Source organism: Ochotona princeps, chromosome 19 (genome assembly GCF_030435755.1).
Source record: "Ochotona princeps isolate mOchPri1 chromosome 19, mOchPri1.hap1, whole genome shotgun sequence".
NCBI classification, from domain to species: Eukaryota; Metazoa; Chordata; class Mammalia; order Lagomorpha; family Ochotonidae; genus Ochotona; species Ochotona princeps.
This window is the reverse complement of record NC_080850.1, coordinates 39,179,270-39,203,798: the sequence shown is the minus strand read 5'-3', so window position 1 is coordinate 39,203,798 and position 24,529 is coordinate 39,179,270. Positions and strand designations below refer to the sequence as shown.

At 40.4% G+C, this 24,529-nt stretch overlaps 1 pseudogene; it reads right to left on the bottom strand.

The window, feature by feature from the left end:
• Positions 1-1,183: 1,183 nt before the first annotated feature.
• Positions 1,184-2,356, bottom strand: LOC101533893 (3-ketoacyl-CoA thiolase, mitochondrial-like; annotated as a pseudogene).
• Positions 2,357-24,529: the final 22,173 nt, after the last annotated feature.

Genomic DNA, 24,529 nt, shown 5'->3' with positions numbered 1-24,529 from the left:
GTTGTCTAGGCAAGGAAAGAAGGCAAGAACTTTATAGAAGGAAAAAGGTGAGCGCAGGGTTTTAAAGTGTAAACTGTTTTCATTTTTTTTTTCACTTTTAAGAGAAATCATTTCAGTTACATTTAAGATTAAGTCCCTTTCTTTTATTTGGTGACTGTAACGCCTTTCTGTCTCTCGTTGTCTCAGCTATTTGTTCTGAAGTATTGGATGTTGTCAGCTTCACAGTGTGGGAAAATGGTGAGGAATATGGCACGGAGAATGTGTAAGGCATTGTGGAGCCTCTGCTTGGGTATCTATAGAGTGTTATAAAGAGATTTATAGATGCCAGATGACAAACATTTTTCTGAAACTATAAATTCTATAAACTTACCTTGGTCCTGGGAAAGATTAAAGAACAAATTATTGAAATATTGGTTGGATGAGCTAAACAAATGAAAATCATTGGATTTATGAAAAAAAGCAGAACTAATTTTGGTTTCATTTTATTTTGGGGTTGTGGATCGGGCATGATACACACATAGTGGTCCCAAATTTTAGTAAAGGATGTCAATTTATAAAGACTCCATGGAGAAATTTGAATTGATAAATAGTTCAGTTATGTAGATTTATAACTTACTGGAGATCACTGATTGGAATTAACTTACATTATCTTTGGCCCTGTTCCATGTAGTATTTTCAGTTAATCATAACAAAATTGTAAATGGTATGCAAGAGTGGAATTTCTATCAGATGATAACGTTCAAAATTCAGTGTTCAAAATTCATGGGCTGGTACTCTATGCTGTCAGACTTAGGCTTAACAGGAGTCCTTCAGGAGCTAAACATTTCTCTGCACAGATTTAATGTGAGTTAGGTAGAGTTTAAGAGGAACATGCTCAAGAAAGCCTTACGAGCAGAAGAATCAAAGTGGTGCAAATCTGTTCTCCTCTAAAAGTCAAACCACACACTCAAGACAAAATGCCATTTTTTAGAATTTCCTTGTGATCTCATTATTTAAGGCATGTGTGGCAGGTGTTTGAAAAGGATGCAGATTTTCTAAGGCCCTTTATAAAAGTTGAGTTTTAGTTCAAAAAACATAATTGGTGTGAGAGAATCTACTTTTGGCAAAGTCTGTCATCATAAATGCATTTCTGCCTCGTCACAGGTTGAGCAAACTCAACTGCTGCTTCGAGGACAGGGCACAGTCAATGGAGGCAGCTGCTCTGAAGGTCATCTGCTGTGCTGTGGCCTCCAAGCTCTCCTTCAACTGTGTTCTGAATGATGACTGCACACCTTGGCTGCCTCCAGTGTAGGTCGAGCCCAGAGTGTATTTTCCACCTCTATGCCTTAATTCATGAACCACATAGGCAGGAATTCTTGCACCAGATCCTCTCCATGTGTGACCCAAACTAATGTCTTCTCCATTGGTTTTGCTTGGAACCAGGTCTGAATTGTTCTGAACAGCCAGGTACATGGGGGTCAAAGGCTTCATTCACTTCTAGCAAGCATGTGTCCTTAAGACCCAGTCCTGCATTCCTCAGGACTCCATGGGTAGCAAGGACAGGACCAATACCGGTGATAGAAGCAACACATCCAGACACAAAGTACCTACCACTCTGGCCAGCGGTGTGAAGTTGTGTTTTTGGACAGCATCTTCACTAGCCAGGATGACAGCTGCAGCACCATCACACACCCCTGAAGCCCTTCCCGCAGCAATAGTGCCATCTTTCTAGAACACCGAAGGAAGTTTCTGTAATTGTTCGATGGTTGTCTCAGGTCGAGCATGCTCATCTTCTTGTATGTTCTGTTTTCCCTTCCTTGTCTTCACCTCGACTGGTGTCATCTGCGCATTAAAGTGCAGCATCGTGAGCAGCTTTCCACCTCCGTGTGCCTGCAGGGCGTCTGTCACATTCTGCTCTGTTGATGCTGTGCTCCACAGCAAGGTATTCTGTCACAACTGGCATGGGGATCTGAACACGGGTATTTGTTCATGCTTCCTACAGTGTATCTTCCAGCTTAATGTCTGCTCCCAACCTAGTTCCAAAATGCATGTTCCTGTTGGATAGAGGCCCTGGCTGATGCTTTCAGTGCCTCCACACGAGACAACCTCAGCATCTTCCACACGTGTCCTAACATCCATTCACAATGGACTGGAATCTGGGGCTGCAGAGCCGATTAGTAGTGAGTGCTGGGGGTCTCTCACAGTCTGGGGGTTCCCACATGCAAACCCACATGCCTGGCCAGGTGTATGGCATCAGGAGAATTCTGTATGTCGTTGCCTACAAGGACACTGTCAGCGATTTGGGGTGAGAGTTTGTCAGCAAACAGGTGGCTCTGACAACAAATTCATTCAAGCAGGTGGTGCTGAACTCCTCCATAGGATCCAAGGAGAGGTCTACTTGGCAGCCACAAGAAATAAGACCACGGAGAAGGGCCACGGCTGTGGCTCGAGTTGCGGGGAGTGCAAGATTCCGGTCAGGGATTTCAAGGGTGTGTCCACCCTCTTGATGACTTGTTTTTGAAAGATTTATTTACTTATTACTGCAAAGTCAGATGTATAGAGAGGAGGAGATACAGAGAGGAAGATCTTCCATCCGATGATTCACTCCCCAAGGGAGCGCAACGGGCCGATGCGCGCCGATCCAAAGCCAGGAGCTCTTCCAGGTCTCCCACGCAGGTGTAGGGTCCTGAGGCTTTGGGCTGTCCTCAACTGCTTTCCCAGGCCACAAAGCAGAGAGCTGGATAGGAAGCAGGACTTACGGAGTTAGAACCAGCATCCATATGGGATCCCAGTGTATGCAAGGTGAAAACTTTAGCCACTAGGCTACGGCACTGGGCCCATGATGACATATTTTAATTGGAACACAGACCACTCTAAGGTGTCAAAGAAGAATATAAATGGTGAAAACATCCATCTTGCTTACTTTTATTCCTTACAAAATAAGGTTAAAAGCTTTACGTCAGTACACAATACAAATCATCTAGTCAAGTGTAGTGGTACGAAACACACACCCAATTAGTTTGAGCATGGAGCACACTGAACTATCCAGTCAGTAAGAGCTGCATCCTGTCTAGTATCAAACAACTGAACCAGCAAACGGGTCCCTTCAGTTGCATGTACAGAAACCAATTAGGGGCAGTCAACTTACGGCATGAACTGTGAAAGAAAAGCAAGATCTAATCCTGGAATGGGGCAATTTCTTGTGATAAGTACTCTTCAGTCACATTCCTGGAAATTTCCAAGAAGCCAAATTTATGGGCACGTCCCAGAAAATGTTTCAGGAGACCTAGCCTTACTGTCGCTATTTTTTATTGTCTGGGGGAATCACATTAAGATACGTTAACAGAAAAACAAATATTAATTGCCTTTGTTTTTTATTCCTGTCAGGTAATAATGCTCTACGTATTTTCATTGGAAAAATTGTATATTTTATATATATATAAATATATATATTTTATGCAGATGCCATAGGGGGAAAAATCGGAATTTTGAAGTGGCCCATTTCTAGAGTTACGAACCCAAATCCTGCCTGATAGGAAGGATGTTCAAAATATTTTGACTTGCACTTTTTTTAGTTTCTTTCTCATTTGAAACAGCTTCATTTAAAATGTAATTTGGAAGTAAACACTAGCCACTTAATAACACAAACAGGAAGAGAGAGGTAAAAACAAAAAACAGCAATTACAGAATTTGCCATTCCGAAGTCTGTAAGGTAGAGAATTAGCAACCAGAAAGGGTATAGAGTTACATGTCCTTTTCTTGCTGGCACCACTGAAAGAAGAAAGAGAAGCTGGAAAAAGAAAAGAATAAGGTCGTTGCAGTTTTGTGGCTTGGGTTACTAAGCACTTACAATAAATAAAGCTTAAAACACAGGCACATCATCTGAGATAGCTAAGTATTAAAACCAGAAGGAACCTTTAGGACTAAATTGCTATTTTTCCAGAGACAGATTTAAATTATTTTGTAGGAATGAAGTTATTTTTGTAGGAACAAGGTACTACAGTGATTTGATCATTCGAAGCAGACATATTTCTATGTTTTAGCCACACCACTTGCAGATTGGTTGGCTGATAAGACAAAACCACAGAATCACTGGGAACCCAAAGAAAGGGTTCAGATGATGCTTTCTGTTAACTCTGCTTTTGTATCCATAGGGGCCATCTTGGTCAGAGATGATATAAATTGAAAATTCTTCTGATAATTACTGAATCTCCCCTAAAGGAAATGATTTGCAGCTTGGCACAGAGCACTTAACTTCAGGTTGTGTAATACAGGGAAAAGACTAACCTGTAGTGTGATCAGAATGGTAGTAGAGTTGAGGATTCAAGTGAAATTCTCACTAGTGTTACTACTTACTGAGGTGACCTTCTGAAAGCATTGCGAAGACAAGTGCAGAAAGAGCTCGCAAACCTCGCCTCCATGAAATTAAACATTTTGACAACGAGCAATTGCAAGGACCGGTTACTCAGTGGGAAACACCAATGAAGAATCTGTCAGGACTCCTTGTCAGAGAGTCAGGTGAGAGGCATCCTAGAATCAAGATAACCTTGTCACCTCTGCTTCTGACTCCGAGGAAACTGTGGCGCTAGCATGTGGCTGTCAGCTGCGCTGGCTTATCTCAAGAAACTTTGTTCTCACCAAATGGAAATATTGTAGGGAATGGATGAAAAAAAATTCCCCACAGAGAAACCACCAGACTTATTCTTGGATTTTCAAAAAAGAAAGGATTACAGACAGCACTCTGAAAAATGATGAGAATGTTACTGTTAATTAAAATTTCTTTATTTCCAGATGTTTCGAAGCATTCAGTTCCTTAGAAACTGATAAGTTTAATAAAACATCTGTAGAAGTCATTAAATTCAGTGGAAGACAGATGAGACTTTTGCTTCAACTAAAAAAAAAATTAGTGCTTGGCAATTCATAATTCTCAGTTCTGCAGTACTGGAAAGATAAGGAAGCAGCAATATCGATCAGTATATGTTTTGGATCTTGAGAATCAATTGTCTCACGCATAAAGCAGATAATTTTAATTAAATCTCTGCTTTTAATGTTTGGAAAATCCTGAGATACATATAGAGGAAATTGTATAAACTATAAATATACAATAAAAGAAGTACTTGTGAAGTCCATTCTAGGAATTCCTCCCAGATCACAAAATAGAATGTGATTAATACCTGGAAAGTTCTCTGCGTACCCAGCCATGTTGCAAATTTTTTCCAACTTTAGTTACAAGCATCATGTCATTTTCCTTGATAGGTTTGCCCTCTCTGTAGACATGTCTACATAATATGATTTAGCTTTGTATCTATTGTTTCACTGCAGATGGCAGAAACACACCTAGCAGGGACACACAGGCAGAAGTCGGCCAACTCTGAAGGCAGGAGCTGAGAACTCATTCGGCATCTCCCATGTAGGTAGCAAAGACCCGGCCACAAGAGCTGTCCCCCGCTGCTGCCATGGTGCTGGGCAGGAGGAAGCTGAGCTGGGACTCAGACTCAGGTGCTCCCACGCTGCCTGCTGGTGTCCTAAGTGGTGTCTTAACTGCTCTGCCCCTACGCCGGCTCTGGTTTTGACTTTGTGAATGACCGGTATCCTGACTTCGTTCGTCACTGAGTCACTCAAGATTTGACTCTATAACTGTGACCATTTAAGAAGATTCCTTTGTGATATTCCAGATCCCATTACATCATAGGCAAAATCCCTCTAAAATAAGGTCCTTGGTGTTGTCAGAAATTATACTCTGAAATTAAGCAAAATAATTCCATAAGTGAGAAAACTTCCTTTTAGAGAACAGTTAGGTGGCATGTTATTTTGTATGCTATTATTTGATCAATTGGTTTTTTACTTTATTTATGTAAGAATAGTACATATGAAATTCATCCTCTTGTCAGAGTTTCTTTTTTTTTTTTATAATCTATTTTATTGTGTTGTTGTTGACAATCTTTTCATAGTTAATTACAGTTAAAGAAAGAAAAAGAGGAAAAAAAAAGGTTCAGGGGGATAGGGAAGTGGGCAATACTATTATGTCCATATTGTTTCCATCTTGTATCTGAGGTAAAGGAGGATATTGAGGGAGAAGCCCCACCCGGTTTCCCGCCCACCCCGAGTCCCGGATGTGGGGCATGCTCTGAGATATGTGCTCGAGTGGTGTTAATAGTTCTCCAGTTATGAATCGCTGCCAGTTTCGCTCGATGAGGTCGTCCACTAATTGATATGGTCCATCATAAAGTCTCCGTTTGCCCCATTTTTCGCTGCTGACATGTAGCTGAGATGAATGATTGATCTGCTCTGTCTTCTGTCTTTTCTTGATTAGAGTTCTGAGTCCAGCAGTTCGATTGGGGAGATCTCCAAAGAAACTCTGAGGTATTCCCAGACTAGTTTCTTCAGAGTTTTAAGTGTACAATACAGTATATCTGTTGGCACAATATTTTACATCTGACTTCTAAAACTCATTCTTGCATAATTGACATCTTGTAGACATTGCCCCATTTTCCCCTCCCCAAACTTCTGGCAACCAATGCTTTGCTTTTTGCTTCTACGTATGACCATTTTAGATACTTCACATATTTAAAAGTAATCACTACAAATGTCAGACGTTGAAGTCGTTCAACTTTGGGCCACAGTTTTCTATCACATGGCTTGGTGACACAAAACCTAGGCTAAATTTTCACACTATTAATTGATCTGCACTGGTCTGTTCATCCTATTCATCCCATTCATTTCAACAATGACCTCACGGGGAGATGCGTTCTCTTGCCAAAAGCCAAAATACACATGCTTTTGGTTATTTCTGGCAGGAATTTCAGTAGGACGAAAGTTTCATTAATGTCAGGAGAATTTCTCCCTTAGTGTTTCCGTAATATTGGGAGACCTGAAGCTGTTGCTGGTAGCCCCAGAAATCCCAAGATTCATTTCAATTCAGATTTCAGGAATCAAAACTTTGCCAAATTGGACCCTCTGGACTGCTTGTAGTCTCAATGCCACCAGCCAGTAATGACCCGATTTTGCATTTCTGCGAAGCTGTTATCTTCAAAGCATTGTATGCAAGTGACCATCCAAGAAGCAGGTGCATCAAGCTTATTGAAGAAAATGAGGGGAAAGGAAGCATTAAGTAATCTGCTGAAGGGAACAAAGACTACACATCACCTTGGTGTCTTCATTCCGACCGACCACGGCGCTTGATCCCTGCAGAAGTCACAAGCCGAGGACTATCTGCGTGCGTAGTGAAGGCTGCTTCCTTAATGAGTATGGAATTATAAACCTTTCCTCTGTGCTACAGATTAACAATAGTCACAGTTCGCTGTTCCTCTTATTTGGAGATGGGGTATATTCTTCTGGGTGGTCCTGAATGACTTAACCAATGGCATGGAGAAGCTCTGTCCCAAAGTAAGTTCGTAAGAAGGCTGCAGCTTCTGCCTGGTTGCCAGGACAAATGCTCTCAGAGCCTCAGGTTATCTTATAAGGCGTCTGACCACTCTAGAGAGACTGTGTGGAAAGAGCTTAAGACTGAGTGGAGATGGAGGGGTGACTAGCTGAACCCTGCTTTCAGGCAATGATTTGCACCCACATGTCCCATAAACTCTCCAGCTCAGTCCTCCTGCCAGCTAATGGTCCAAGGAGCAAAACAATCAGCAGTGGGGACCTGCTTAGAATGTGATGCATAAAACCATGAAATAAAGTAGTGTTTGTTATAGCCATGTGTCAGTAGATAACCAAGGTACTCGAAAGAAGCAACACTAAAGAAAGCGTTACCAATGGAATCCTAAAGACCAGTGCTCTCCTAATACTCTTCCCCATTCCCAGTTATTTCCACTTTATAGACGTAGGTGTTGCAACGAATTCTGGGTTAGAGTGTAGATGTGAACTGCGTATCCCTTAATCTCTGGTTAGCCATTGTTCTATAAACATCCCTCAGACCTCACACTGTCTACATCAGTTCTCATCTTGGTCACTTGAGGGTAACTGGCCTCTCTTTTCAGTGATGCTGAAGTCTGCTTTAAAGCGGATCTCCCAAGGCCTCCACTGTTGTAAGCAGTGATGTCAGTGTATGGATTCTGGACCCTTCTGTCACTTTGGCCTCATGGTTATCCAGTATCCTTTAATACACTTACTGTATCTCCATTTCTCTGGTGACATTTGTCTTTGACCTCATTATTTCTGAGATACTGTTATTTATTTGTTTATTTGGAATACATATTTTTTAAAGTTTATTTGAAAGGCATGGTGACAAAGAGGGAGAAATCTTTTATTCACTGGTTCATGTCCAGGTAAAAAATCCTCTATTCATTTGTTCAGTTGCTGCAATGGCCAGGACTGGTCCATATTGAAGCCAGGAACCTGGAATTCCATCTGGGCTTCTATATGAGTAGTGGAACCCAAATTCTTTGATGCCCCCCATTACTTATCTAGGCACATCAGCAGAATAGGAAGCACAGAAATCAGGCCGTGAAGCATTGCCCCCATAGAGGATGTGTCACATGGGTTGGCTTAATCTGATGAACCACAGTTCAGGCTCCTCTGAAGAATCATTTACCTCGTCTTCATTTTGATGCTCTGATCATAAAATGATCTCTCATGCCCTTGAACAGCTGGAGTTCTCCAAGGTTCATCTTGACTTTTTTTAATATTCTAACTATTCTTTCCCTTTCAAGCATCCCTTCACTTACTTGAAATTGATGACTCATCCACATCTTGAACCAGAAGATGGAAGATCTTTCTCTGTCTCTCCCTTCTCTTCTCTATTCAAATCTTTTTAAATAAATAAAATAAATCTTTTGAAGAAAATATTTTGGATTCCGAGTTAAAAATTACGTGCAGAAAAGTAGCCCAATCTCATTATGTCCAACATAATGTGAATATGACTATACCTTTTCTAACATCTGTTCCTATAGGTCGGTCTGGATTCTCCTGTGTCTTTAGTGTCTTTAGTCTCATCTTATTTCTCTTTTTCCAGTCTTATCACCACTCCTGAACAGTAACCACAGATATCCCCCCCCCCCCACATCCAACTCTCCTCCTTCCCAGGATATTCTTCCTTCTTTCTCTCCTGTCACCTATGATCACTTCTCGGTCTGTAGCTGTCACTTGTATTTGTCTTTCTACTGGCTTTTCCTTTCTTCCTCTTTGTTGACACAGCCACTCCTCTCCTACAACTTTATTCAGATCTGACCACATGTTTACTGCACAAGCCCCTCTGCATGTACAGGAGTGAGATGTTAATCAATGAAAAGCCGGTGATGATCATTTCATTTTTTTTTTAAATCTGTGATTGATCTGAGTATTAGCCCTTGAAGAATTTGTTGTAGTTGGGGTGTGTTCACAGGATAGAACTGATTCCAAGTGTTTCCAGAGAGAGAGATATAAAACACTTGTTAACCAGACACTGGAATATGGGAAAGGAAAAAAAATGAGATATGAAGGTATCGAGCAGGAAAGAACTGTTGGAAGAAGCTATCATCCCTTAGCCAGGGGAGATAAGAGAAGGCTAATCTATGAAAACTGAAGCCAGCTCCACAGGCCTGAGCTCCTAACACCTGCAGATTTTTTTTGGCAGCTGATGGAGGGTTGCAGAAAAAGGCTGATTCTATGTGACCCAGCCACAAACTGGAGTTGTTTTACTGCTACTCCAATGGCAAACTTCTGCCAGTGAGATAAGTGGGATACTCCTGGGAAAAGAGTGAAAAGGAGAAGTTCCTTTTCCCCACAGTCATCCTCTAGCACTTCCTGCGGCAGAGCGTGATAGAGACCAAGCACATGTCTTTGATACTATTTCTTTGGATTTCCCCGCTTACAGCCCATAACCTACTTTGTCCATTATACCTTCCTACCTAACGTGACTGTCTCAGATTCCCACATTTTCTTATTTTTGTTCTTGGTCTTCCGTTAAAATGAGTTATAACAATAATTTACCTAATGAGTCCCATGTTCAATGCTTGGCAGCTCTGTATCCATGTGTTAATTACTTGAACTGTCCAAATCTCAAACTCATCCTGTGTTAATTTAGAGGCACAAGATGTTTTTCACAACCTCTGCTTAACAAAATCCCTTAAATGAATAGTTAAAAGAGGGCAGGTATATTTAAAATATACTCAGAAAATGCTATAAAATATTTAAGGGTTAGCTGATTTAGTCAGTTTCTGATGTGTTCAAAGTAAAGCTGTGCCATTGAAAGGACTTACTGTGAAGTTGTTCAAATACAATTGAAATGATAAATATATTCTTATCTTAGTTAATAATACTGCATTCCTTTCAGTTCTTTAAGAAAATGACAGGCTGACGCTAGCAGCTTTTTTTTTTTTTTCAAGTGTGACAAACTATTAAATCTCTGGCCATTGAGTTTTACTTAACAGTGTCAGAGGTGTGTTTGCCAATGAAAGTCAGAGCCCTATCATCTATGGCTTTATATATTATAAGTAAGTCAGGAAAGGATATAACAAAGGTTAAAAGATGATGTAATTTATTGTTATATTTTGCTTATAATACACGTACCTAGGAGCCTGTCAGGAGAAAACAGAAAATCCTGATATTGCTGAATTTGGGAGATCCAAAAAAATCCCAGGGATTTGTTAGTTAATCTTTGGTCCTTTCAGAAATTTGCTATTAATCATTATAAACAGAATTTTTTCTTCCTGTCTGCAGCTGTTTCGGATTGGAACTGGTGCTGCCTGGCCAATGCCTGGCTCTGTAAGAGGCTGTTACATTCAACGACTATGAAAAAGAGGGCAGGAAAATGTCGCCCACTTGGTGATAATTTGCCTGCCTTTTTAATTTTTGTTATGGGCAGAAATGGTTTCAGTAAAGTCATGAAAATTTTGTGTAGTCTAAAGGCAAATAAGTTTTCCTAGAAGCCTAAACCATTTCTCCAATATGGTGATATGGGGTGAGAGGTTGGGGTGAAGAAGAATTTGGGGGATAGGCTACAAAGGGAAGGATGTCAGCTTTGAAACTTAAATGCTATGTAAGTAGTTTAGCAAAGCTTAAGTTTCCTCACTGTGCTCTTGAGTTTTTCAAGAATGAATTGTGTCTTTCCAAAAGCAGGCTTACCCTCTAGTAATTAGGATATAATCTAATCTTCTGCAAGGACTACATCAGGAAAATAAAGGTACTATTATTCTACATGGCTTCAAAGTGAGTGGAAATGCTCCCAGTTCCATCAAGATTGGCTTAACTGCCAGTGTAAATTGCTCTTATTTGGTTATTGATGTCATATGCTAATGCTTTTGGAAGCCAAACAAGACAACAGTTGAGCTCTGAGGGGAGGAAGGCATGGGTCTCTGGTTGTGGCAGGCTGTGGTTCACGAAGTTTACTTTACACTTTCAGCCTCGATTTCCTCAATACTGCATGGACTACAGAGTGTGAGAGTTCTGTGAAGTACCTAGGGTAAGGAGGCACCTAGTGAATGATAACTAGCTCTGTTATTATGCATGTATGTAATTTCATACTATTTTTTCACTGAAACACCATTTTTTTTGGCGAAAATAACGTATGTTTTTGAAAGAGAGCAAGCGAGTGAGAGAGCTCACATTTACTCATTCACTCCCCAGATATCCACAGTGGCCAAGATTGGGCTGGGCTGCTACCTGAAACTGAGTCCAGGTGCCCCTGTGGGCCAGCCCTGCTATCTCCCTGGCTTCGCATTAGCAAGAAGGAGGACTCAGGAAGTGGGCTAGAGGTTGACTCCAGTATGCTCATGGGGCACATGGGTATCTCCATCAGTGCGTTGTTGGTAAACACCTGCCCCTAAATGAACATTTGAGCTATTATTATTATCAAAAGAACAGATTTCACACAGTCCATAGGTGCAGTTACATAAACTTTAAAATAAGCATCTGTGTCTGAATTACAGGTTTTAAACAGATTTTGATGAAAAGGTAAAAGCATGTTTCCACAAGACTAAATTGGCAGAAGCTTAATGCAGACCTGTGTCCATGGAATAAAGGACAATGTAAACCACGAAGTAGTCGGCGTCCACTTCCACTCCCAGCTCACCCAGTGCTCTCAGTTAGCCCCGCCCAGGTTACTTCTGCCTACTTGCCACCATCAAGTCAGCAGTGAGCACAGAACATCTGCCTCTTTCTTGGATCTCAGATATTTGTAATGTAGTTATAGAGAAAATAACCAAAAATGACCAAGTGGTGGAATTAAGAAGAAGCAAAACTATTAAGACAAAGAGGCTTTCTCAATACGATCTTTATTTTGAAGCAGGGCTGGAAATTACAGAGTTGCCGCTTGTATTTCGTGAACCCCCTGAAGTTAATTGAAGCTAAATTACATAGTGCAAACATAGGAGATTCCTAGGAAATGTTTCCCACTTGCTCACTATAATGTTTTATTCTGCATGCCAACTTGAAAAATGGCAGAACTGAATGCATTTCTGCCAGGTCAAAGATAAGGTTATGTGATATAATCCTTTACGATTCAAACAGCCTCTATTCCTTTCCATTTCCTGCAGTCTCAGGCCTGGCGAGGAGTAGCTGGGAATAGATAGGGTGCGGAATGAGCAGGGGATGGGAATCTTGCTTTTTTGTCAATAGCACTGATTCTCTGTATTCTGTTTTGCTTTACGTTTGTGCCATGGAAATAAAGACCAACGGGCTGCTTCACCGTGTGACGGAAGAGACAAATCTTAATTCTCATTCCGTGGCTTTCCAATATTGGCTCCTTGTTGATTTTTTAAAGTTATTATTGCCTCTACATTATCCAAAGACATTCATTCTCACCGGAAAGAAGTTCTAATCACATTGAAGTTATTTTTTTCACCACCCTCAGCACCCTCTCCATACCCTCTCCTTTTTTTTTTTTTTTTTTTCCTACAACCTCCTTCTTTCTAATCCCATGGTTGACTGGAAAAAATGAATAGATAGATTCCTACAGGGCCCAAACAGGGGCTTTTGATGATACAGAGGGAATCCAGATGTTCACCCTGCCCCCACCTTCTGTAAAAGGTTTCATGGAATGTGTTGCTCGTCATAATGTGCCTCCTGAAGGAGAGCTTCCTCCTACAACTTTACAGGTGATGTGGTGTGAACTTTCCACCTTCAGTTTCAAACAGCAGCTGAAAAGCACATGTCTCAGTAAGAACATGCTACCCTTACTGAGCAGACTGTGCACATCCTCTCAGGCGCACTGGCTCCATCTCATGATGAGACCGTGTAAGACAGACGGGGCTGGTGCCGCCTGCCATACCAACACCCCATGCAAGCACCCATTGCAGGCCTAATTTCTCTACTTCTGCCTCGACTCTCTGCTCATGGACCTAACAAGGCAACATGCTTAGTGCTTGAGTCTCTACCCACAAGCATAGGAGGCCTGGGCAGAGTTCTCGGCTTTTGGCTCCTGACTTTATGCTGTTCTAGCTCAGCTGCTGTGGCCATTTGTGGAGTGAATCAGCAAATGGAAGAGCTCCTCCCCTCTAACTCACTTGACTTTTTCTGAGTCTCTCCCTCTTTGTAAGTCTTTCAAATCAGTAAACATTATTTTTGTTATTCTTGCTTAAAAATGACTCATTTCCAAGACCATTCTGCTCTTTTTTTAAAAAAGATTTATTTATTTTTATTTGAAAGGCAGATTTTACAGAGAGAACAGAGACATCCTTCATCAGAGAGGCATCCTTCATCTGCTGATTCACTCCCCAAATGGCCACAGTGGCTGGAATCAATCTCATCTGAAGCCAAGTCAGTAGCCTTTCCTGAGTCCCCCATGTGGGTACAGAGGCCTACAGACTTCAGCCAGTGTCAACTGTCTTCCCAGGTCACAAGCAGGGAGCTGGATGGAAGTGGAGCAGCTGCAGCGAGAATCCGCACCCAGGCCCTGTGTGATAGCCTAGTGCCTAAATCCTCACCTTGCACTCCTAGCAAGGGGTCTCTATCTCTCCTTCTCTGTAAAATCTGCCTTTTCAATAAAAAGATGAACAAATCTTAAAAAGAAAAGGAATCAGTGCTCACATGGATGGCAGCGCTGCAGGCAGGGGATAACCTGAAGGGTACACCAGCCCTGACCGTTCAGTTCTTTTCCTGTCTATGCATCTGTGCCTCTGGCTGGTCACTTTTGATGTCCTCTTAGGGGAAGGCAGATAAGTGACAGATAAGGTTACTTTTTGACAGAAATTCATTTCACTCTGAAATTTTTTTTTTCTTGCCTGCGTCTCCCAAATGATGTTTCAGAGTTGAAATAGGCTGCTTTCTCCTAGCATTTTTTTTATGTTAAAAAATTAACTTTTATAATTAGTTGCTGAAATGTGTTTGTGACAATGAGTACACACATTCACAAAGCTGAATTCATAAATCCCATGCACACTGAACAATCTGCTGACGCTGACAACTATTGTCCCATAGCTCCTCCACCCACTGGGAAATGACAAAGTGAGCAAGTGGATCTTACCATGTATCTGCAAAGTAAAAAAAAAAAAAAAGAAAGAAAAGAAAGAAAAAAGCACAGGCTTCTAAGAGAAAGCAACTGAACTCTAAGCTGTAGAAGTATGAGCCTGGTGAGTTTTTAAAAAAATGGATAAACCTTAAGGAATTCCAGAAAATAAAAAGAAGGAACAGAGAGAAGATTCCTAAAGCTGAATCCTCCTGTGTGAGAAGAGAAGTTTGAACAGAAACATTCATAAAGTAATGTAGTTTAGTAATGGAGTTCAAGAGACATGCCTTGCTGAGTCTTCACTTAATGGATGAATGAAATTCTGACATTCAAGACCTGTCTTCGTGAATTTCAGGGCAGTAACTATCCAATAACAGCATAGCTGGTAGCCTATTTTTAAAAAATGCACTTTGTAAAAGTAGGTTAACAGTACTAGTGATTCTGCAGATAAAATTTGAGAAATGGAAAATTGGTTTAAATTTTGTATGCTTGCCTCACTTACTATGAAAATTTAATTATTCTATCCTTTTTACTGGAAAAAAGAGAAAAATTAAAAGAATGTATAAACTATCTGAGATAAAACCAGATCTCTTTCCAAATTGTTCAGAAAATATAGGTTATGTTTGAAGAATAAAAGGTTTCAATGATTATATTCTGGCTCTGCCAAGAGTGCAAACACAGCGGACAGTTGAATTTATGGGACTGTCAGTGTCATTTTACCTAAAACACAACTTTCCTCCCATATCTATTCTCACCCTCTGAGATAAAGGATTAAGATACTATTCTCACTTTCTGGGATAAGGGATTAATAGTTCTCCACTGTTATTTCTCATTCTTTATAGCTCTATTACAATGCTCCACTGAGACTATAGTATTACATGTAAAACTGCAAGAGAAATCTCATCAAAGAATTAATGAACAAAATAATGTAAGAAAAGTAAACTTTGTGAACCACGGAATATATTTTAAGAGTCTTCATGACATTTACTTAAAAACTTTATATGACTAGAAAAAGAATACAAGAAGACTCCGTAGAAAGTGTTTTTTGTAGCAGATGTGTCAGTCACACAGAGTAGCTTGCTCCAAACCTTCCTGAGATCCAACCCTGAACAGCTGTGTCCGGGACCCAGAGACTCTGCCCAGTCATCTCAGCTGAGGGGGTCGGAGTGGACAGCTGCCAGTCTACAGATGGGTAGAAGCTCATGGCTTTACTGAGAATAATAATAAAAAAAGCTCTATCCTTGTAATAAGATAAGTCATTATCTAGACATGGCTAAGGTCCTTTCTCTCAGGAATTTGACCTGAAATGGGACAAGAATGAAGTGGAAAGCACAGGATTGGAAGTAGCTGGAGATGGAGGGAAGCCAGTGCAGTCAGAGCAGCTGCTGAGTGGTTACTTGATTGGGTTTCAGAGGCAGCTCGAGTACCAGTGAGACCAGGCTGAGATTCCTGCCAAAAATCTCTCACTTATTGCCCTGTTCTCCTACAATAAATCCTCAATTGAAAGAGTTAGTCTAGGGAAGTCATGGCTCCTTGCAGTCAAAATACACTAAATCAAGCAGAGAATGAGAGGAGCATCAACAATTCAATCTTCCTGAATAGCGTGGTTATGCAGGGCACTATGGTAGGCCCAGGAAACGCCAAGAAGAGCCAAGGATGTGTGTGTGTTCTAATGGGCTATCGAGCAGCGCAGCACAGCACCAGGCATACTCAGTGTCTTCCCCACCCACACACACCCTGAAAACCACAAACCCAATGGAGAGGGAGTAGGCCAGGACAGTAGTTAAGGATACGGGCTGTGGATACCTATGCGGCTGAACAAACACCAGCCAAATCTGTCACCTGCTGGAGATTAGGCATTTTTTTTTTTTAAGCTCTGTTCTGAAAGAGTGGTTCCCTGGCCAGCTGCTTCAGCTGCATTTAGAACTCATGAAATTCAAATTCTATGGTTCTGCTCTAGACCTACTGAATCCTAAACTTGGGTAGGAACAACGCATTTTATATTACTATACCCCACAGGGTATTGCTGCCACTGAAGCTTTAGAACCAAGGCCTCAGGATTCTTGTGACATGTCACTTTAGAGACTCTGTATTCATGCCATATAATAATGGGGCCCAGAGGTGACAGTTAATTCATTATTGTTGCTGTTGGAAAAAGGAGATGGCTGCTTCTGTGGTGGGTTTGGGGGGCGGTGGATGGGACACATGAAAAAAGAAGAGGTCATTCTAGAAAGTGAAAATACAGACAGTAACTTCAAGGATCAATAACTAGAGTTGCATCAGACATTGAAGTCTCAGAGTCTGGACAATGGAAGCAGAGAGATCTGGGTTCAGGTGCCAACGTCAGTACCTGTAATATTTGATGAGTTACTTCACTGAAATGAATTTACTTGACATCAGGATAGGAGTTCTGATAGAGAATTATCAGAAGAATTAAAGGTGATATTATATGTCATATATGTCAACAGAATGTTTGGTATTAGCTAAATATTACCACTGTTTTCTGTCATGAGGGCAAGTCAGAAAGTTCATGGAAAATGAAATTTTTTTGAAAGCCATGCATTTTTTTTTTCAAAAAACATTTTTAGGAACCTTATAAATATCTTTCATATGTATATTTTGAAAAATTTTTGAGTCAAAATCAATGATTCTGTTTTACCTGAGATTTTGAGATAGTCTTTGTATATCTAATCATTATTTCTTTTTCTGTTTATGTTGATGAATTTTTCTTCCATGGCCAGATCTTCCTCATGCCCAAGATCATTACTTCAGTGTCTTCTCATTGAGGCTTAACCGAATTAATGAGCACCTCCATCCACGTTCTTCATTCCCCCCTTCCCTGTGAGAGACAGCCAGAGCTCCCGTGTGAGTCCCTCCACAGTGTCCACAGCGAGTGGGAGGGGCCCTAGCCTGATTTCCCACATGGGTGGCTTGGAGCCAACCCTGTGAACCTTCACCTCCTGCCTCCAGGAGGCTTTGGCAAGAAGTAGGAATTGGATCAAACCGATGCCTTCCGATGAAGGACTCAGGCATGTTATTAACCAGCATCTTCACCCACTAGGTCATGTCTTAGAATCACAGTTTTCCCTTTCTTTTTTTTTTTTTTTTCTTGTAGTCTCGTTTTCTTTTTTTTTTTAATTGCTTTCTTGCTTTTTTCTCTCCATCTCTTTCTCTCTCCATGTGTCTTTCTCTCTCCCGTATGTTTCTCCTAATGAGAATCTTTGATTATATAATCCACTCACAGTAGTTCCTGTCCATGTTGTTATGAAATGATAATTTTTTGTTTAATACATTTTTGTGACTAATTATTGTAAGTACCAGGGGAGTTATAGCTACAAATGAGACTGAAAAGTAACTACTCTGCTTAAATCAAACCACAACCCTTCTCCAGAAAATCAACACCATAGCAGTTGCATCTGTGGTCAAAGGCCAGCGATGAAGGGGCCGTCTGGAAGGAGGAGGAGCACACTCTTGCTTTCCTCTGTGATGACTTGGCAGTCTGTGTGCTTCATTTGAACTCATCTCTGCCTGCAGCTTCTTTCCTGTGTGGTGAATCCCTCAGCTGCATATGCATGAGTCTTCTTTTCTTTTAGTAGATAGAGATGTTTTAAGGTTTATTAAACCCTACTAAAATTTGTAAAAGTGTAGAATTCTCAAATATCCAGCAAGGGCATGTTTGAAAAGCATATCCTAAAGGCAGATACATCCTCCTGTGACTGGGAATATTTCTTCTAGTCTTCTATTTAGAAAATTTGAAAACATTATTCTAATAAATGCAGGCTAGTGCATTAATACTCATGAACCATGCTTTTATGATTAGCATAAAACTGCATGGTTAATTTACTGAAAGTTTAAAACATGGAATATATATAGTTGCTAGCATTTTCCTAAAGAATGGGATTAAGACACCATTGTTTTAGAAGTTTGAATAGTATTATAAGAGAAATATGAGGAAGACTTTTGGTTGTGAAGTGAATTGTTTGCAGACACTAATTCTTGTCCTCCACAGCACACATTTAAGTGGGCTGTGCAGCTGACATACTGTAGGGCTCGCATCAGAGGTGTTACTGTTAGAAGCTTGAGGCCGCAAAAACATTGTTATTTTGCCTAGGAAGGGACTTTGGGGAACAGGAGGTTTGCAGGGGATGTTGCTGAGACATTTTCTGTCCTATTGAAGAAGCCAGTGGCCAGCTTTGCTGTTAAGCAGGTGACCAGCTGGTCTAGTTGTCTAAAGTGGTGTGCAGAGCTATACAGACTTGAGAATAGGGAATACTGGTTCCCTACTGGAATGTCAGGCCCTTCAGTGACGGTCAACAGAAGCCAGGGCTCTGTGCTCCTAGGCTGAAGAGCTCGTGTAGTTGCATAAGGTAGAAAGCAAGCCAGGTCCAAGTAAATAAGGAGTTGTAAGGCTGGTAGAGAAGATCCCTTCCAGGGGATACTGTTGCTATTCAGTTGCAATTTACTATAGGCATTTAGGGAGGCCAGCCTAGGAGTGCCACATCTTCCAGGTATTTTTCCAGAAATGTTGAAAAATTTTCATGCAAAATAAATTATTAAAGAAATTTTGTGTAAGAAAGAAATAAAATCACTTGATATTTAGTTGCAAAGGTTATCCAGAGTGGTTTTAGCCTTCATGCAGTGTGTTCCTTTTCTACAGCTGCAATAATGAATGGGCTCCAAACCTGGTGAGAGAAAACAACAGAATTTTTTTTCTCTTGCAGTTTTGAAGACCAAAGTCCCAAAGTAAGGTCTTGGTGTGATTCCTTCTCTGTTTTTGGGACTGACCCTTGAAGTTCCCAGAGAGAAACCTCTGAACCCTTGAATACCCTCTGGCATGACTGTTCCGTTTGCTGTGGGTGGTGAAGCTTTGTGCTACCCCGTACCTGACTGACCAGAGGTTTATGTGAGCCTTGTGCAATACGATGTATGTCTGGGGCTTTGGGCCGCCCTGAACCAGTGTCATTTTCTGCAGTGTTAAAGTCAGTTGTAAAGGCATTGCATTTTGAAGTGACAATCCCCAGCATGGACCCTAGACAGCAAGGCTTGAGTGAGCCTCCCTGGTTGACTGCACTTGGCCTATGCTGTTAAACTTTGTTGCTGGGAGAACCAAGCTGTCTTGGGACTCTCTAGGGAGAGGACACCATGAGAGTATGGTTGGTTTCCTCTGGACTTTGTCTCAGTTGCTCTTTCAGGAGTGCTGATTTTAGCCTATACCTTCCAATGCAGAGTCGTGATGCAATTGTAATTCCTTTCCTGAGTCTTGTGAGTCTCTCTGGGGAACTGCAGAGCTTGCTTATCCACACCTTCTCTAAGCTCCCCTCCCTTTGTTTTTCTGATCTGGGCGCTCATCCACACCCCCACGTTGCACATCACTCTTGTGAGGTTTTTTGAGTTTTGTCATGCCTTTGGGAGAGCCTAGCTCTTTGTTTTGAACAATGCTCTGTAATGTGGTTTTTCTGATGTGTTCTCATGATTAGATTGAGGTTGTACTCTTGGGGAAGACCACCACAAAGATGATGAGCTCTCTTTGGTGAATTAAATCAGGAGATATTTATGCTGATGACTCTTTAGTGGAGATTTTTGTCCCAATTACCCAGTTAGAATGGCATGTTCTAAATCTCTCCAACACAACGTTATTTTTTTCCCTTTGTAATTAATAAATATAGTTTCTGTGCAGACCCTTTGGGAGTGTACAAAATCATCTGATTTCAAATATTAAGGATATTTTTGAGAAGCAGCATGTGAGTTTCTCAAGTTCACCAATTTGGGCAAAGCAAGACTGGAGGGAAGCTTGGCTACAGGCAGGGAAAGACAGTGGAAGTTCAGAAAGCAAACTGCTGCTTAGCGTTAGCTCTGGGCCCTCTAAGCACTGCCCAGGAGAGAAGCTGAGATGCTAACTGTCAGATTTCTTGGGGCCAAGGTAGGGATACCATCCGCTGATTTGTGGTTGTATTGACAGTCTTGGTAAGATTTGCACTGTGAGCAGCTGAGACACAAGGACATGTTGGTGGCTCTCCTGAGTGGAGCTACCAGCATGACTTCATTTCCAAGCCAGCTGTGCTCTCATCGAGCTTCAAACCACCCACTGGGCTGTCATCCCTTTCCCATGTAATGCCATGTAATGAACCTTTGACTCCCTGAGTCCTAGAGCAAGCTGTTGTCTGCACCAGTAGAGCAGTCCTAGGTGCATCATGACTTCTGGGACCCTCTAGTGAGAGGGCAGAAGGAACAGGGTAATTTCAAACCTCAGCATGATTGTAGAGGGAGGCTGAAGAGTGGAGTGACCACATCAGGGTTTGATTTTCTGTTTCTTTTCTTCGTGATGCAGGCTCTTCCCTAGTATTAAGAATAATGATGTATAATCCTCAAATAAATACCTTTTCTGTTAATATAATAAAACAGGTATTTTGTGACTTTGATTTTGTGACTTTGAGCCTTGAAGAAAGCATACATTTTGATGAATCATTCAAGAGACAATTGGTAGACTCCACAATAAATATTTTGGATTTGTTTCTTTGTAATTATCCTTTAAATTTTGGGGAATTTATACACAGAACTGCAGTCCCGAATCAAGCCCTCAATTTTTGTCTTGAAGCTTGAATCATGATTTTTAAAACGTAACAGATTTTTAACTAGCTCAGCTTTACCAACGAGGACATAGACTTAAAGGGACAAAGAGGAAAATTAGAATATTCATGGCCCAAGTTTTCCTTCCAAATAGCTTGATAAAAATGGGTTCCAGTGATTAAAAACTGAAAAGTTACGGTGGGAATAACAACTCTGGTTCACACTAGAGATTACAGATGTGGCTATGAGAGCTTTGGTTATTTCTTTTATTAAGACAATGATTACAAAATGTAAGTTCTTGATCTCACTTTAATTTCTTGAGTGATAGCTTGGCAAGCAAAGCTAATAGTATCATTCTGGATGCAATTCAGCTATCTGATGAATCCAGAATCACGATTCGTTTGCTCTAATTCCTCCTGTTGGCTGAGCTGATGAGTTAATTCCAAGTGATTGCCATAACGGCAAGCGTCACGAGCCTTGTCCTGCTGCTGGAAGGCATGTTCTTGGCAAGGAGAGAAGTCCACATCTGTGAAGTCTATAAGCACGTCTTCTTTTTCTTATGCTTTCTCTCTGAGATTTTTTTTTTCTATTTCATTAAAGCTAACTACATATCCAGTTGGAATTCAATCCCTATGGACTCAAATACATGCATTTGGATTGATGGATGATTGAGAATTTGAGTTTATTTTTGGCACATTCTTTTAGGCAGCTTAAAGTTCCTAATCCAGTACCTGTTCAAGTTTATGTTTCAGTATTGTAAAAAAAAAATCTTTGACCAAGATAAAAAATTTGTTATTTTCTGTAGAGTCACTGAATAAAATCTCTTTCTCTCCCTCTCCCTCCCTCCAGTTCTAGCCACTCCTTGGTTGACGAGTTGTTTGCATTATACCTACACTTTTAATTTTTCTTTTTGCTATGAAATTTAGCTGCAACCTCTGGAATGTCACTAAATAAGACTATTTTCATTTGTACAATAGAGTAGAGACAATAGAAATAATTTCGAAAGTCTTCAAGACCTGATATCTTAATTCAAAAACTTTTGAAAATAGTTGATTGAAGTATTTAGCCTGTGCCATCTTTATTTTAGCTTCCATGATCTTTTAGTGTTATATATTCAATGATGCCCAATGTAAATGATTTCTTTTTTTAAGTAATGATGTCATTGTAGCTAGGATTACAGAAACGTGGCCCTAAGCCACTTACGTTTTATTTACCTTTGCAGATTTGCTGGTATTATTTTTTAATGTTATTGTAAACCATGTCATCAGAAAGTATACATTATTTTATGGTTACAATACTTTTAGAATTCAGGGACTTGTTAGTAATAATTTTAAAAGTATGAGTCCCAATTGGGTCATAACATGTCTGCCCTCCATTCTAGTGTATGCTCATACAGAATTATAGTCTACAAATATATAGTAGAAGAGTCACATAGAATTATTTTTAATTTTCTTGAATATTATGCAGACTTTGCTGTTTGTAAGCCTCCAAACTAATCTGAAAAGCTTAAGAGTCACTACAAAGTAAGGCATAAAGGGGAATTAAAGCAATTTAGGTAATTTTTTGCAAGAAACTGTATGTGAAAAAATCATGTATTTAAACGTTTTTTAAAATGCTGACATTATATGGTATAGGTAATTTTGGAAAAATAAATTTAGAAGTAGAGAAATCTGGAATATTCGAGGGGTTTTGGATAAAACTCTATGAACTGGATTCAAATATGGTGGAAAGTCCCCGGGAGCCAACCCAGAGATTTCTCTCTTTAGGAAGTGGTAATCCTGCAGTTGCAGCATTTGGCTTGGAGCAGGTGCCAGGTGAATCCTACCTGCAGTGTCACAGCTCTCTCTTCACACATCTGTTAGGGACCAGGCAGGCAGCAGTGAGGCGGCAGCCAGGGAGCCCACAGCATTTCCTCCTTTCTGGCATACTTTGCAACCTTGCCTGTCTTCCATTCTGTGTTTTGTTGGAGCGAAATCATCTCACACAGCTTCAATGAAGAGGAGAGTTTGCTTAGCCGATTTTTGTCATGCTCTTATTTTACCTCAAGCCCAGTGTTTTTGCTTTTCGTTTGTTAGTCACCTATGAGTATTTCGTAAAGGCTGTCTGGTTGAACATGAGTATCTCTAAAACTAGGAGGGTTCGTCATCTGCTAATAGTCCTAAATATCTCCTTGAATACTTAAATGTAAATATATGCTTAGTGGACAGACCTTTAGATTAGTAATACCACTGTATTATATTCAATATACCAACCACTCTTTGGCCTAATTACTGTTTTAATGGCCAGCAATACTGTTAGCTAATAAAGTCAGACCATTGCAGAATTTTCTCTTATACAACCCCCACCCTATGTGAGGCAAAATGCCCCCAGAACATGTGATGCTTGTATGCAAATCACATCCAGCAAAGAGTACCACTTGTTGTCACTTCCATGTGGAATGCAAATAAGAATGTTGGAGGATTGCTAAAGAACATCTTTAAAGTGTAACCGAATTAAAGGAAAAGGGAAGGAATTTATAACATTTCCCCTCAAATCATATGCCCACCTCTTAAAGCCAAAAGCCTGAGTTACATTTGAGAGTTAAAATAAGACAATGACTAGAAATTTCTACAGGGACTAGTGCCATGATATAGTGAGCAAAGCCATGGCCTGTGGTGCCAGCATCCCATATGGACATGCACATTATTCCTGGCTGTTACAATACAGTACCCTGCTAGTGTGTTTGGGAAAGCAGTGAAAGATGGCCCTGCAGCCACATGGAGGGCCCAGAAGAAGCTCCTGTCTCCAGATTGCTCAAGCTGTGGCCACTGTGGCTATTTGGAGAGTGAACCAGTGGATGGAATATCTCTTTTTGTCTCTCCTGCATTTTTCTCTCTATAACTCTGATTTTGAAATAAAGAAATCTTTCTTAAAAAAAAAAAAAAAAGAAATGTCCCCATAAAACCAAGTTCTACAAAGGACAATATCTTCTTCCCTCACAACAAAATAACAAATTTTAAAAGGTCACAAATAACTTGAAGCTCTGGAAGTGGAATGTGAAGATAAATAATTTAGCCGTGCATAGAGCAGAGTAAGTAAAACACCCCCTGTGAGCATTTGCAATCCCAGCTCTGCCCTTGGTGGGTTGGGAATTGGAATTCATATTGCCTGTGTGACTTGAAAAAAAAATACACAGAAACTAAGAAGTTGAAAGCATTATTTCAAGTGCTCCTAGATTGACAGTGCCCTCAGATTCCTGCCAGAAGCAAACGCTGAGCCTCTTGGGAGATAATAAATTTTAAACCCAGGTTTCAAAGAGTTCTTTCAGATTATGGTTCAAAAGGACATGATCTCACCATTAAAAAATCACTAAGTCACAAGGAAACAAATTATTAAGAGTGAGAATCAGGGAACTAATAAAACACAGACTCAGATTTTCTAGGATTGAGATATTAGAGATTAAAAACTATAGAATACAAAGAATGCGTCATATGTCCAAAAGAATAAAGGAGAAAAAAAGTAAAATAAATATAAAATTTGCGTGGTCATATTTAAAACTGGAGTGTATTTTTAAAAAGCTAAAATATTAAGTTAGACACTCATTAGAATGACTGACGAGTGGGTTTAACACAGCCAAAACCA